Source organism: Sorex fumeus, unplaced genomic scaffold (genome assembly GCF_029834395.1).
Source record: "Sorex fumeus unplaced genomic scaffold, SorFum_2.1 ptg000055l, whole genome shotgun sequence".
In the NCBI taxonomy this organism is placed as follows: domain Eukaryota; kingdom Metazoa; phylum Chordata; class Mammalia; order Eulipotyphla; family Soricidae; genus Sorex; species Sorex fumeus.
In genome coordinates this window covers 2801143-2816590 of record NW_026606112.1, presented here as the reverse complement: position 1 = coordinate 2816590, position 15448 = coordinate 2801143, and the positions used below count along the sequence as shown (strand labels likewise).

Sequence of the window (15448 nt, the reverse complement as noted above, 5' to 3'; positions counted from 1 at the left end):
GAAGGGAAGGGAATAAAATAAAGGGAGGGAATAAAATAAACAAATAAATGATTTGCCTAAAAAGGTTTTATAAAACTAATATTTGATCTTTCCTTCGGGTGCAGGGGGTGGAGGGGGGCTACACCTGGCAATGCTCAGGGGTTACCCCTGGCTCTACACTTCAGAATCACTCCTGGTGGGGTTAGGGGACCATATGGGATGCTGAGGATTGAACGCAGGTCGGCTCTGTGCGAGGCAAATGCTCTCCCTACTGTACCATCACTCTGGCTTATAATAATGGACCTTTTACAAGAAAACCAAGCAACCAACCAAGCCAGCCCTGACCTAGGGGAAAGCCTGTGTCCATGCAACAAACATGTGGACATACACTGAGCATCAGGCCAGCTGAGCTGATGGCGGATTTGGCGCAAAATCAAATTCAAGGCCCCGTGTGCGCACATGAAGAATTTCAGTCTGCTGAAAGCACAGCATTAAACTAAATGCATATGAAATCTCTGTGAGCAGCTGAGAGGGTGGGAAACATCCTGGTGACAGGAGACAAAGTCCAGGGACAGCTAGAAACAATTTCGCCCAGAGGCTCAAGACCCCGTCCAGTTTGCACCTGCTTTAGAAACGCGAAACCTGCCCGACGGAAGTATTACCTGGATGTCAGACATAAGGGCCAGAATCAATAGGGAGACATTTTATTTCAGAAAGGTCACAAGCAGGCTACGACTGTAGAGAAGGTTGCAGAAAAAAACTGGGGGTGACGTGGAGGTTGAGAGTCAACACACTCAAGACTCCTTGCAAACTCCATTCTCGTGCCACCTGGCAAATAGATACAAGCTCTAAGATGACAGAATCAGGCCAAATCGCCCCAATTGTCAGCCTTGCTCTCTGCAGCTGCTTTTCCTCCATCATAATTATTTTAACTGTCATAATTTATTCATCTCCAGACAAGCGTACGCCTCACAGGGTAACCGGTTCAGGCTTCCAGACCAGAAAAGCTGTCAGCACTCTCAACCCAGCCCATCTCATCCCTCAAACATCCCAACTACACACGGAATATTTACTGCATTCATTTATTTTATTTCTGAACAACCGTCCCACAGTTGGTTTCAAAACTCAAGTTCCCTGGCCTTCTTTGATGATGTCCAAATTGAAGTTCGCAAACCTGAAGCTAGATGAAGGCAAAACACACAAACAAAACCCCCAACAAACCCCTAAGGAATCATCGGAAGGGCCAGAGCGATAGCACAGCAGGTAGGGCGTTTGTCTTGCACGTGGCTGACCTGGGTTCAATCCCCGGCATCCCATATGGTCCCCCAAGCACCACCAGTGGTAATTCCTGAGTGCAGAGCCAGGAATGGTCCCTGAGCATCGCTGGGGGTGACCCAAAAAGCAAAAAAAAAAAAGAAATTATCGGAGAATTAGATGCTTGCTCCTTCCATTTTCCAGAAACAACTTTTCTAGCTCACAAAATACTCAGTGATCTTACAAAATGTCTATGGAATTTAACTCTTCCCGAGTTGGGACAAGTTTCATTTACAACAGACCATTAGTTGCTAGAAACACACTGCATTGTGAAAGAAATAACTTCAAAAGCAATTATCAGTAGTTTCTTAGAAAACTCGCAGTCAAAGTTGAGTACTTCCACATGGAGTCAGCCTTAAATGGTCTTACTTTGATCTCTTATCTTATATTTTGGTTTTGGGCCCACCGCTCAGTTCTCAGGGCTTATCCCTGTCTCTGTGCTCAGGAAATCACTCCTGATAGTGCTTGGGGAATCCTATTTGATGCTAGGGATGGAACCAGCGTAGGCCATGTGCAAGGAAAGAACTTTGCCTCCCATACTGTCTCTCCTCTCCAGCCCTGATCATTTGTTTTTATGATGGATAAAAGAGATTTCTCTAAGGCTTGAGAATCAGCTTAGAAGGCCTGGCAGGGAAATGAGTGCCTTGGAAAAAGGGCGAAATGTATAGCATCCCACCGGATATGGCTGCTCCTGTCTCTGATGGTTAAAACACACTTAAGTCAAGGACTTGACACTCCATTAAGTAAGAATGAGTTGCTCCACTGCTCAAAGGCTCTGTCCTCCCACAATTATTCTCTGGACGAGCATTTCCAATAAAGAATGAATCTTTCTGTTCAGGCAGGGCTCAGGATGCATCTTCTTTCTGCAGCCTCTAGGTTCCTCCTTCCCGCTTAGTCAATGGAAGAGATGAGCGCCAGTTACCTGAGAGGTTGGTCAAGACCGAGGTGGGGAGATTTGGAGGGATAGTAAGGTGTTTGCCTTGCATAAAGCGAACCCAGGCTTAACCCCCCAGCACCTGATATGGTCCCCTGAACCCATCAGGAGTAAGCCCTGAGCACAGAACCAGGAATAAACCCTGAGTAGCACCAAGTGGGCTCCCATAACAAAAGACTGAAGCAGGGGCCAGGAATCCAGGGCCCAGTGGGAATGGGCGAGAGTCCACGGTGAACTTGTCTTGCGTGAGGTCTATCTCAATTTGAGGCACCCCCCGGCCCCTAGTACCACATGGTCCCCAGAGTCATCCCTGAGCACCCCTGGTGTGATCTCACCCCCATCCCCAATAAAATAAAGTACTGATAAAGGTCTTGAGCTTGGAGATTAAGAAATAAACATATTTTTTTAAAAAAAGATAAAGGTGGAGGCTCTTGGGCATTTTGGTGGTGGTGAGGTGTGAGAACTGTCTCGTCTGACTACGGATCAGAAGCATTATAGTAATGGCATCAAATCAATTAGATTTAAAATAATAAAATGTCTTAAAAAAAGACTGAGATGAGGGGCTGAAACAATAGTGCAGCAGGTAGGGCATTTGCCTTGCACGTGGCTGACCTGGGTTCGATCCCTGGCATCCCATGGGATCCCTTAACACCACCAGGAGAAATTCCTGAGCCAGAAAAGTAACTTCTGAGCATCACTGGGTGTGACCCAAAAAGCCAAAAAAAGAAAGAAAAAGAAAAGAAAGAAAAAAGACTGAGATGAGAGTAGGAGATTTTATGCTTGGAAGTTCTGGAAACAAACTGAAACAACAGAAACAGGACCATCCCAACCTCTCAGCACTCCCAGGTAACCCCAAGAGCATCCAAGAGCCACAAGTCACTGGTCTCCTTAGTGCCTGGTCTTGGAGAGGACAGGAGCTCAGCTGCTTGCACTTCTACTTTGGGCTCACTGACCTTCAGGCATCCAATCTCCCTTTGGCCTATGGTTCTTGGTCCTGATGCCAAGGAGGCTCTGGTTCAGAGAAGCACTGTCTGTCACTGTTGCACCGTCCTCCCATTGTTCATCGATTTGCTCGAGCGGTACCAGTAATGTCTCCATTGTGAGTCTTATTACTGTTTTTGGCATATCAAATATGCCATGGGGAGCTTGCCAGGCTCTGCCATGCGGGCGAGATACTCTCGGTAGCTTGCCGGGCTCTCCGAGAGGGGCAGAGGAATCAAACCCGGGTTGGTCTCATGCAAGGCAAATGCCCTACCCACTGTGCTATTGCTCTAGCCCGGTTCAGAGAAAAAGCTAAAAGATACTTGTTGCATGTCCCACACAGCAGGCATTTACTTAATGTTTACCTGTCATGTAAACTGACCCCATTGCTCAAAGGTGGGACTTGCAGAAAAGTGAGAGTAACTCACCAACGTCCTGGGTGCCAGGAAGGTGGCAAGGTGGCGCTCAGAGCCTCCCTCCTAGCTGGGCCAAGAGCCTAAAGACATCTCCCTCCACACAGGCTGGTGCTGGGTCCAACATCACCCGCTCATTAAGCTTTCTGCTCATGTCTCATTCTGGACACGGCAGCTGTTGATGACTTCCAAAAGTTGGGATAAAATGAACAAGTACAGATTTAGAAGGTGATTTTTCTGTCTGACTTCTTGGGAAAGGTCTCCAGGCACCTAGGAATTCCTTTCACAAAGCAAAGAACTTAAAAAGGCAAAGAGCTGAACTCTAGAGGAGGAGAATTAAAAAAAAAGACACTGACTTACAAACTGCTTTTGTGTGAAATGCACGGCTGGGGGAGGGACTGCTACTCAATGGTCTGAGGAAAGGAAGGGAACTGGAGAGGAAAGCAGAGAGATCCCACCCCACTATTCAGGAGACACCCTCCCCCCTCCCCCCCAGCCAGGCTGCAGCTGCCCTTATAGGAATGAAGAAAAAGACTAATGAGTCCACCTTCTTCTCCCCCTACCCCTGCTGTCACCCCAGTAATGAAGATGCACAGCTAACACATTCATTAGCGAGTCGTTAGACACGCCTAGTTACAGTTCTGGGCGAGGGAAACAGATAATAGATAGGGGATGCAGATTCCCCGAGAATCCAAACAAATGTATGCAACACATGAACCACATTTTTAACACACACACACACACACACACACACACACACACACACAAGGAAAAATCCAACCCACCCTCTCCCGGCCCCTTCTTCAATGCCAAGAGCAACCTCTAGATAAAGTTGGTTCCTTTTCTACATTTTGGACATTTGAGACATTTTCTCCTAAGGAAAATTTGTCCCAGAAAGATCCTACAGATCGTTGGACAGAAAGATGATGCGGACGTGCATGCGGCTTCTTACTACACCAACCAACCTGCTGTCTCCCTCCAAGTGGGGTTACTAAGCTCCTGCAATTATTTTCACCGCAAACGAGGACAACAGGACAACAAAAGTGTCGTTGCCAGAGGGTACCTGCGATGAAAGCTCTTAGCGACTCCACGATCCACTCTAACCCCGGCGACGGCAGCGGCGTCCAGCACAGGTGGCCACGATAGCACTGCCCAGCACAGGCGGTCACGACAGCAGTGCCCAGGGCGGACTACCGGACCCCCTGCCCTTCCAGCTGCCTTCAGCGCGGGCAAATCGGGATCAAAAGACTCGTACCCCCACCCTCTGACCCTTCTCCACCCTCCAGGGAGGCGCAAAGAGCCCCCCGCTTCCCCCCTCCAAGCCCTTCCCGCGGAGCTGGCGCGGCTCCGGGCAGGGGAGGGCTCCGTCTTTGTCCCGCGGGTCCCCGCGCCGGCTCATCACCTCTGCACGCACCTGCAGACAAAGGCGCGTCCCCCGCACCCCCACGGTACCCACCTGGGCCGCCGAGGGCCGGGCAGGGATGCGGGCTCCGGTCCAGAGACTAGGCTGGGGGGGCGGCGGCACCTCGCGCTGTCCCGTCCCTCCCCGCCGCCGCCGCGGCCGCGCCGTGTCCCTCGGTCTCAAGTTCAAGCGCGCGTCGTCCGCGCCTCCCCGCGCCCGCCCCGCCCCGGCCGCCCCAGCGCGCAGCCCATTGGCTGTTGGAGAGGCGCCCCGCCCACCCACGCCCGCGCTCCCGCCAGGTGCTCCCACCCTGCCCAAGGCGAGCAGAGAGGGAAGTCTGGTTGCAAGCGCAAGCCCATTCCATTCCATTAGCCTCTTTGGGACGCCTAGGTCTGGGAATGTTCATTCTCATCCAATGAATGGAACCCTTTTGACAAGGTGGTGGACGTCCTGAACTGGAGTTTCTGGTTTTTATTAAGGCCCCGTGGAAGGGGCTGCAGGGCAGGTTACTGCAAACCATGGCCAGAAAGGCTTTGCAATGTCTAGAGAAGGCAGAATCAAAGCAACACTTCCAAGAGGCTGCAGGCTGCGAAAGGCATGGGAAAGTATTATTTGCAGATTGACAACCCTGCCCACCCCCCCCCACCCCCCCGCATATATATGGAAGCAGAGAAGTGTCGAGTTGGCTAAGTGACAGAACTTAAATTAGAGTGCTGGCCAGTCAGTCACTGGCCAAAATGAAAGGGAAAGCCAACATCGCCTGTAGTCTGTATTCACTGGAAATATTTCCGCTTCCTAATTATTCCTGGGCAAGAATAAATTTTCTGATGGAGTCATTAACCAAGTGAAAGACGCAGGATTCATCAGTCATGTTTTCTGGCAGAGTCAAAGTTCCAGAGGTTACTTTAGCATCGGCTGGAGGATAGTATAGGCATTAAGGTGTTGGCTTTGCATGTTGCTGATGTAGGCTCAATCCCTGGCCCTCTATGGTCCCTGGAGCACAAGCTGGGTTTAGCCCCCAAGCATTGCCAGGTGTTTCGGTTTTTGTTTGTTTTGAGGCCACACAGAGCAGTGCTCAGGGCTTACTCCTGGCTCTGTGCTCAGGGATCACTACTGGAGTGCCTCAGGGGAACATATGCCCTACCCACTGTACTCTTGCTCTGCCCTGAATGTTCACATTTTAGAAAGGGGTTAAAAGACTGCAGAGATGATAGCAGGGGTTAAAGCACTTGCTTTGCACACTGTAGACCCCAGTTCCATTCCTGGCACTGCCTATGGTCTGAACACTGCCTCTGAGCACTGCTGAGTGTGGTCCAAAAAGCCAGGTCCACAGCAGTACAATCGCTCAGGCCCTGTGCTGACAATTTTGATTGGGGAAGGGTTGGGTCACAGCCTGTGATGCTCAAGGGCTGTTCCTGGAATATTTTTCTAGGGTACGAAGTTAGCTTCATGCAAGATAAGCACTTTAACCCCCGTGCTATCTCTCCAGTCCCACTAACATTTTGTTTTTTTTCAATCAGATTTTTCTGGTTTACAGCTGACTTTCAAGGGCAGCTTGATTTAACTCATGGTGCCTGACCTGTTACACCTATTTAGAAGAGCCATTTGCATAGTGATAGCTCTACCAAGCACAGTTTTGGGGAAGTACAACCCAAAGTGGGAGTTGGAAGGAGTAGGATTGAGACTTGGGGGGTTCAGTATTCAGGACGGATGTCACCAAGTCCAGAGACATAAACTGCCTGCCAGGCATGGGCCTCTCACCCTCTCAGACAGGGGGCTCTTCTTCCACACCATTAATGCTAGCCAGCTGTGTGATGTGATTCTCCAAGTGAAAGCAAGAAATCACATGAAGCTCAGCAGTCCCAGCACCGCCAGCCAGCTAAGAGACTGCAGGCGAAGGTCACAAGCAACGCAACTTCTGACACTCACTTCCCCCAGCTCACTCCTCTCTCCAATGCCATCACTGCCACCCCAATTCTAGTCACTGTCCTCTCATCCCATCAGCAGACTCCCTATTTTAAGCCACCCAGGGGTGCCTTTATAACCTTGGGTGTAGCCCTGGTGACCCCTACGCACCCCTGCTATAAGCACTGTTGAACTGAGCGCGCGCTCTCTCTCTCTCTCCTCTCTCTCTCTCTCTCTCTCTCTCTCTCTCTCTCTCTCTCTCTCTCGTGAACATTCAGGGGCCAGAACGAGAGTACAGTGGGTAGAGCGTATATTCCCCTGAGACCCTGAAAACAAAACAAAAATCGCTCTTTATACACACACACATACACACACACACACACACACACACACACACACACACACGGGCTGGAGTGATAGCACACCAGGTAGGGCGTTTGTCTTGCATGTGGCCACCCGGCTGACCCGAGTTTGATTTCTCTGCCCCTCTCAGAAAGCCTGGCAAGCTACCGAGAGTATCTCGCCCTGATGGCAAAGCCTGGCAAGCTCCCCATGACGTATTTGATATGCCAAACACAGTAACAACAAGTCTCACAATGGAGATGTTACTGGTGCCCGCTCGAGCAAATCGATAAACAATGGGAGGACAGTGCTACAGTGCTACATACATACACACACATATGTAAAGAATAGTTCATCCATTTACAAATAATTACTATGCATAGTATATACTTACACATGTGTGTATATATGTGTGTGTATATATATATATATATATATCTCACTGTATCACTGTCATCCGTTGGTTGTTGATTTACTGGAGCGGGTGCCAGCAACATCTCTATTCCTCCCAGCCCTGAGATTTTAGCAGCCTCTTCTTACTCGACTTTTCCCAACATTTGGAGGCTCTTTCAGGGTCAGAGGAATGAGAGCTTTTGTTACTGTGTTTGGCATATCGAATACGCCGCGGGGAACTTACCAGGCTCTGCCCAAGTTATATATAATCTACATATATAAAACACATTTACAGACACATTTTTCCTCTTTTCCGGGGGCCAGAGAGATAGCTCAAGGGACTGACGGCATGTTTTGCACATAGGCAGCCCGTGTTTGACAACTCTCCCCTGCGTGAACCACCAATGGCATCACCAAGCACAGGGCTGGGAGCTGCCCCTAAGCACCTCCAGGGAAGGCTCCCAAGCAAAAACAAAGAAGAAAGACAGTTCCACCTGGTAAACTCTTAACCCCTGAGCCAAGGACAACTCAAAAGCCATCTCCTCTGAGAAGCCTTTCCCTGCTCCTCTGGGTGTGTCATCCTCACCCATGTGTGCTCTGGCAGAGCACTCAGCTTTACCAGGAGGCAGCGGTTTTGCAGCATCTGTCTGGGGACAATGAACTATGTGAGCATATCTCTGAGAACTGAACGCTGAGTGCAGTGCTTACAGAGCAAGAACACAAAAGATGATGCCTAATGGAGGCAAAAAAAAATTTTTTTTAAAGGTCTGTGGAAAAGGCCTCAACTAGGTGGGTTCAGCTATCTGTGAAATTCTGATGCACATTATAGCATGTTCCCTGCAAAATAAGGTAGCTGTTACTGAAGTAACTGAGTATTATAATGGCTTTCAACTCCATTTCTTTTTTCTTTCTAAAAATAAAAAATGCTCCTCAAAATTATTATCCACTTAAAAAACCTGACGTGTTCTAAGCAAAAATATGGGAGCTGATCTCCAAACTTTTAAAAGCCATCTGACTCTTTAATTAGAATGAAATATTACCGTTTATTTACATAATACATTAATGGGGGAAAAAAACCCTAACCACTAATCTTTCTCTCCTCTGTATAAACCTAATTGAAAATTCAGCCAGCACACTAATAACCTACGATGTCCCCAAGTAGCATGAGAAAATCAATTTTATTTCCTTCAGATCTGCATTTAAGCTGGATAATAACTACTATAATGTGTAACAGCCATAATCCAATTTCAATTTGTTTGATTAGATGAATATAAACATTAAACAAGAAAGTCACGAGATTGTCATAACAATGTTCATGCTGTTAACTTATTGTAGAACAAAGAATTTTTAATTTGCTCTTTGAAAACAAGCTGCTAGGATACAAATATAAATTCAACTATTCTTAAATACCATCCACAAGGACCCTTGCACAATGACTCGCCCAAAGAGAAAAGTAGCCTTAAACTTGGAGGTCACAACACATGAGGTTTCCCGGACTGAGAAAAAGGAAACCCTCAACTATTCCTTAAATATCTGCGACTGTATTTAAATATCCCTTCACAACGCACAGCCATGGAAGATATCAAAGCAGAACCCAGGCCACTGACTCTCAATTGATAATAGGCAGAATCATCAAAACAAAACAAAGATGCCAGGATTTCACCCCACGAGTCAGACCCAAGCCTGCAGTGGGCCCCTGTTCTTCCCACATAAACACTACCCTTGTGCCCTGCGGGGCCTGGAGCCAGATGGCACGTACCCTATACACCAAGAAACCAATTTCCAGAGAAGCATTGGCATTGCATGTGAGTAAGGGAAGTGAAAACTGGCACAAATGCACACATGAAAAGAGCAATGCTGTAGCTCTCCCTATGTCCCCCACTGCTGGCTTCTGAGTACTTGGCAGCTCACCCATCCACCCGCTTAATTTGTTCAGATGTCTCTCTTTTTTTTGGGGGGGGGGAATGAGGCACATTCAGTAAGGCTCAGGGTTTACTCCTGGGTCTGTGCTCAGGAATCACTCTTGGAGAGATGCAGGGGACCATTCCGGGTGCCAGGGACTGAACCAATCAACTGGGTTGGCCATGTGCAAGGCAAGCATCCTACCTGCTATCTACCCAGCCCCAGATGGGCACTAAGCCCTTGATGAAATTCACTGGTGGTAAAGTGGCAATGCACCCACACTCACACCTCCACAGACACGTGGATAATCCACTTGGGGTGCAGTCCTGAGGACAGCAGGGGATCCTCACAAGGTTGTCAGCTAAGCAGGTGGGCTGCCTAGGAAGCACCCTTTGAAAGGCAATGCGCCAAGGCATCCTCTAGGGCTGGGGTCAAATACCCATCCCTGCTCCTTGAGTCTGGACGGGAGCTGAGCTTTGAAAAGTCTCCAGAGGACTTGGATATTCCAGTCCAGAGACTCCACTTTGAGGGGCAGGGCTTTAAGTGCCAACTGAACAATAGTCACCTAGACAAATGGCAAAAAAGACAGTAACTGTGGGTACCCGCAGTAGGAAGTTGCGGATTAAGTAACAATTCTTAATGTATTTGAAGAGACTCCACCCCTTTCTGTCCCACAAAACCTATCCCATACAGCAGACACGTGATTTGCATTCATGAAAGGATGGGTCTTTTATTTTCAAAGACTTCCAGGTTTGCTTAAAAATTCTGTTGTTAGTAGAGATAAGATAAGGGACAGGAGAATTCTTCCATGGCTTGGAAGCCAGCCTCACATGCTGGGGGAAAAGGCAGCTGAGATAGAGAAGGAAACACCAAGTAAAGGATGCTTGGATGCCTCGCTTGGGATGGGAGATGCATGCTGAAAGTAGACTATAGACCAAACATGATAGATAGGTATTGCCAGAATTATAAACCATAACACCCAAAAGGAGAGAGAGGGGGGGGGGGGAGAGAGAGAGAGAGAGAGAGAGAGAGAGAGAGAGAGAGAGAGAGAGAGAGAGAATGTACCTGCCACAAAGGCTGGGGGGGATGGGATGGGGGGTGGCGGGACGGATACTAGGAACATTGGTGGTGGAGAATGGGCACTGGTGGAGGGATGGGTATTTAACAAGTGTATGACTGAAATGTAATCACGAAAGTGTGAAAGTCTGTAATTCTATCTCACAGCGTTTATTTTAAAAAAATCATAAATTTCTGCCAAATCACCTTCCTCTGGAGAAAAAGAAACTCATAATAAATAAAGGAAGAAGATGACAAAAAAAAAATTCTGGGGCCAGAGCGATAGCACAGCAGGGAAGGCGTTTGCCTTGCACGCGGCCAACTCAGGTTCAATCCCCGCATCCCATAAGGTCCCCCGAGCACTGCCAGGAGTAATTTTTGAGTGCAGAGCCAGGAGTAACCCCTGAGCATTGCTGGGTGTGATGCACAACCCCCCCCAAAAAAAACAAACAAACAAAAAAACAAAACAAAAAACTAAAAAACAAAAAAATTCTGTTGTTGTTGTTGGGGGAAACTCTCCAGCAGTGCTCTGATTCTAGGTCAACTGGGCTATTGGCTCAAGCTACTGCCCAAGGATGTGTTGCCGGTCAGGTGCTCAGTGATGCATAAAGGTCTCCAGGCCACACCTGCACTGCTCAGTAAACCATATTGTTGCCAGGATTGAACTGTGGTCAGTGGCACACAAGGCCTGTGCCTTAATCCTGGTACCACCTCTCCAGCCCCAAGGCCTCCAGGTTTATTTTTACTGCAGTTATCTCTTTCAGTCAACTCTATCCCAAGAGCTGAAGTCACAAAATCTCCTCTCCCACGGCCTGGAGTCTTCTTCCTGTTCTGCTCCATGAAATCTCACTTATGGCAACAGGAACCTTTATATTGGCAGACATTCCCAGCCCAGGGAAAGGTGCACAACTCATTTTCTTATGTAATATTTGTGCAACACAGTCGCCCCCAAGACCAGAGAGTAGAGCCTGCTCCAAAGAGATATGACTGACGCCTCCCCTGGCTCCTTCACCCCCGGTTTCCACGCTCCCAACTGCTAGTAGGTGGGAGGTGAGCATAAACTATTACTATGTTCCAGAATCCTAATAGAATACTCAAATTTTAGGGTGGGAGGAGTTTCCAAGCAACACCAAGGGGACCAGGGCCCCATTCAAAAGATAATCAGCTGGGGCTGACCCAGGTTCGATCCCTGGCATGCCAAATGGCTGCCCCGGCACTGCCAGGAGTAATTTCTGAGCGCAGAGCCAGGAGTAACCCCTGAGCATTGCTGGGTGTGACCCCAAAAAGCAAAAAACAAACAAACAAACAAAAAACCCAAAAGATAATCAGCCAACCGTGCCAGACAATTAACGATATGGGCAGGTCATGCATCGTGGCTCAGCGAGGTTGGGGGCCACTGGGCACACTGGTGGTGCCTGTGACGACCAGGGTGGGGGGTCATGCATCAAAATAAGGACCCAACGCCTGGTCTCTGACTTGAGCTCCATCACTCAGATCTTAAATGATTCATTTCCATTCTTCACCAATCCTCTTTTCCCTCCCCTCTGTGTCAGGAAAGTAGAATTGCAGAGAAGTGCAGGGACTCAGAAGGCTGAGGCCTGGGGGACAAGGAAGTAAGTGCCTGCTGTCTGGCAATTTTCAGGTGAAAAGGCGAGGAAAGGCACATCTGAGTTTCTGCATTAGCACCTGGAGCTTCCCGTCATCCTGACTCCAGACTGGGAGGGAGGCCCAGGAAGTCAAGAGAAATACTTGAGCACCTCCCTGCCCACAGGCCTCCCTTCCACCAAGGCTTCCACGGATCTGCTTTCTTCCTTATATTTGGCCTGTCGGCATGTAAATATGATTGCTTGGACCTTATTTCTTTCACTTGACACACCTGCGATGCACACCTGCAGCTCCTTTTTTTTTTCCTGGTGGAGAAATCACTACTTGGAAGCATGGCATGTCTGTCCATCTGACACTGATGGATACCTATGTTGCTTCTGGTTTAGGGCACTGTCACTGTCACTATCCTCCCGTTGTTCATTGATTTGCTCGAGCGGGCCCAGTAATGTCTCCATTGTGAGACTTCTTGTTACCGTGTTTGGCATATTAAATACTCTCGGCAGCTTGCCAGGCAGTTATAAATAAAGCAATTATAAGAAAATAAAAAACCTTAATCTTTTTTGGAAAAAAGGCCAAAAATTTAGACAGATGCTTTACCAAAGTGGTTTTCCTAACCACATGAAAGATGTTAATATCATTTCACTATTAGGAAAGTAGAGATTAAATCCCCAAGAAGGGACCGAACAGTGGTTAAGGATTGTGCACATAGCTGGCCAAGATTCAATCCTGGCATCACATATGATCCCCTTAGCAACACAGGAGTGATCCCTGAGCATAGAGCCAGGAGTAATTCCTGAGTGCTGCCAGACATGGCTCCAGAACCAAATAATATAGTCAACTCCCCAACTAGAGATAGTACAAGGGTTAGGGCACCCGCCTTGCATGTACCCAAGCCCAGTTCTATCCCTGGCACCAAATGGGCCACTGAACACAACCATCCCTGAAGAGCAGCCCGAGTGCCTGGGAGTGACTCAGCCCCTACACTCCATTGAAAAAACAATCCAGTAGGATACTAGTGCACACCATTTAGAAAACAACCACAATGAAGACCTCAGAGAAAAACTCAGCCAAAGCCAAGGTGCCAAGGATGCTGAGCCCTCCTGGGATTTTCTCCCATTGCTAGTGCAAATGGCACAACTTACTGCGAGAGGCTTGGCAGCGTCTTCTCAAGTCGAGCCTGCCACTGCCAAACAACCCAACAACTGCATTCCTAGGTATCTACCCCGCAAATGGGAAAACGTAGGTTCACACAAAACCTCTATTTCAATGCTTAGAGTAACAATTTTCAGCACTCGTGGTTAACTCCCATTTTAAGGTATATGGAACCGTCTTTCAATGGTTTGCCTAAAATTCCTTAAGTTTATTTCCACTTTCCCAATTTTTAAAGAACTGGGCGTAGCCTAGACAGAGATCAAACAAGAGTGAAATCACTTGCTTTGCATGCGGCCAGCTCCAGTTCGGCCCCTGGCCCATACGTGGTCACCCTGACACTGAGCTAGAAGAAAGCCTGAGCACTGCCTGTGTGGCTCAGAAACCGAAAGAGCTGGGCACATCAGTGACCTTTAATAAAAAATAATCAGGAGGGGAGCCCAGCGATAGACAATTCAGTGTTAAGAGTATCTGCCTTGCAAACTCCATTTCAATCCCTGGCATTGTCCCCAGGCTGGAATATGATCCCAGCAGCACTGTTCTTTGCCATCCCTGGAGCCACTACAACCAAGTCGCTGCGAACACAATTCAAGTGTGTGACAGTGGCAAGATGACGAGCTGAAATGTGTGCTGGCACAGAAGGTAAGTGTGCAAGCACCTCAACCAACTGTGAGTGCTCCCCAGTTATCTCAACAAGAACGTGGGAGGGAAGTGGACAGGGTCAGGAGACTTCAGAGCAGAGCCACTGAGCGTCCTGGTGGTCAGAGCTCAGCATCCTCTGGAAGTTGGCTGTAGGGCTGAATCACAGGCGGAGTGTAAACAGGAGCTCTCTGCTTACCACCACTCAGGGGGAAGGAAGTGGGGAAAGAAAGAAGGTGGGATTGTACTCGATCATTGTATAACTGAAATCCGAGCACAAAAATCTTTAAGTCTACAACTGTACCTCATGGTGTTTCACTAATAAAAATTAAAAAAATAAAATAAAATAGTGATTTATAACACGTAAGAAAAGAAAAGAAAGAAGGTGGGGTTTGACTCCCTCCTCCCTACTTGGCCTTCATGAATATCCCACTGATCTGTCTTCACTGCCCAGAGGAATCAGCTACCCCAGAAGACACAGGGAAGTCAGAGAGACCAAAGGCAGCCTTTTGATCCTTCAGTGTTACACTGAAATGAAACCACTATATTGATTTTTTCTAGAAGCCCACCTGGAAGCTCCCAGCTGTTCAGGGCTGTGCCATTTGGCTTCATTTTGAAAGGTCACTTAGCATTTTAGGCTGCACTTCAGTTTTTACACGAGGCTTGGTCAAGGCACAGCCATACATGCTCCTTTATGACTCTGGCAGCTTTTGTAGAAGAATGCCAGAGGTGAGTAGTTAAGACAAAATGACCTAGAATTTTCAAATACGGATCCCCTGGCCTTTTATAGGAAAAGTTTACTGACTCCTGATTTAGCAGAAGAATCTCTTAGTGATTCAATGTATCAGAACTTGTAGGACAGGATCTCTGTAGTGAGATGCAGTTCTTGGTTATGAGCATGTGTGGAATTCGATATCTTCTGAATATCTCCGTATTTGTAACTTCATGAACACATTCCATTCTTCCTATTAACCTGGCAATTATTACTGCCCTTCTTTTACAAACAAGGGCTCAGAAGGGAATGAGGGAATTTGTAAGAAGCACAGCCAATTCTTGAACACAGATTGTGTTTGTCAAAAAGAAATGCAACACATATACAGAAAATAGAAAAAATACAGCACAAACAGCAAGCTGCTCTCATCTGGCACTGGGATGCGTAGGGATCAGTCTGCATTTATTTTTTTCCATTCTTCCTCTGCTCCCTCTTTCCCTTCCTCTCTTTTTGGATTTTGGACCACCTCCTGTTGTACTCAGGACTTACTCCTGGCTCTGTGCTCAGGAATCACTCCTGCTTGGGTGTGGGGGAAGATATGGGGTGCTGGGGATCAAATCTAGGTTGGCCACCTGCCAGGCAAGTGCCTCACCCAGGGTACTGTCTCTTCCATCCTCCATTTTCTTTCTTTCTGGGCCACACATCGTGATGCTTAGTACTCA

At 47.9% G+C, this 15448-nt stretch overlaps 1 protein-coding gene across 6 annotated transcripts in view; it reads right to left on the bottom strand.

Annotated features, from left to right (window-relative positions):
- Positions 1 to 15448, bottom strand: part of APBB2 (amyloid beta precursor protein binding family B member 2) — a 247786-nt gene that overhangs the window by 31458 nt on the left and 200880 nt on the right. Inside the window, exon 1 of one of the 6 annotated variants that reach the window (XM_056125524.1) lies at positions 5078 to 5162. The exons of the other annotated variants lie outside the window; for them this stretch is intronic. The gene's annotated coding sequence lies outside the window, so the exon portion shown is untranslated. Of the gene's footprint in view, positions 1 to 5077; positions 5163 to 15448 lie in introns of those variants that run through there. 6 annotated transcript variants of the gene reach the window in all.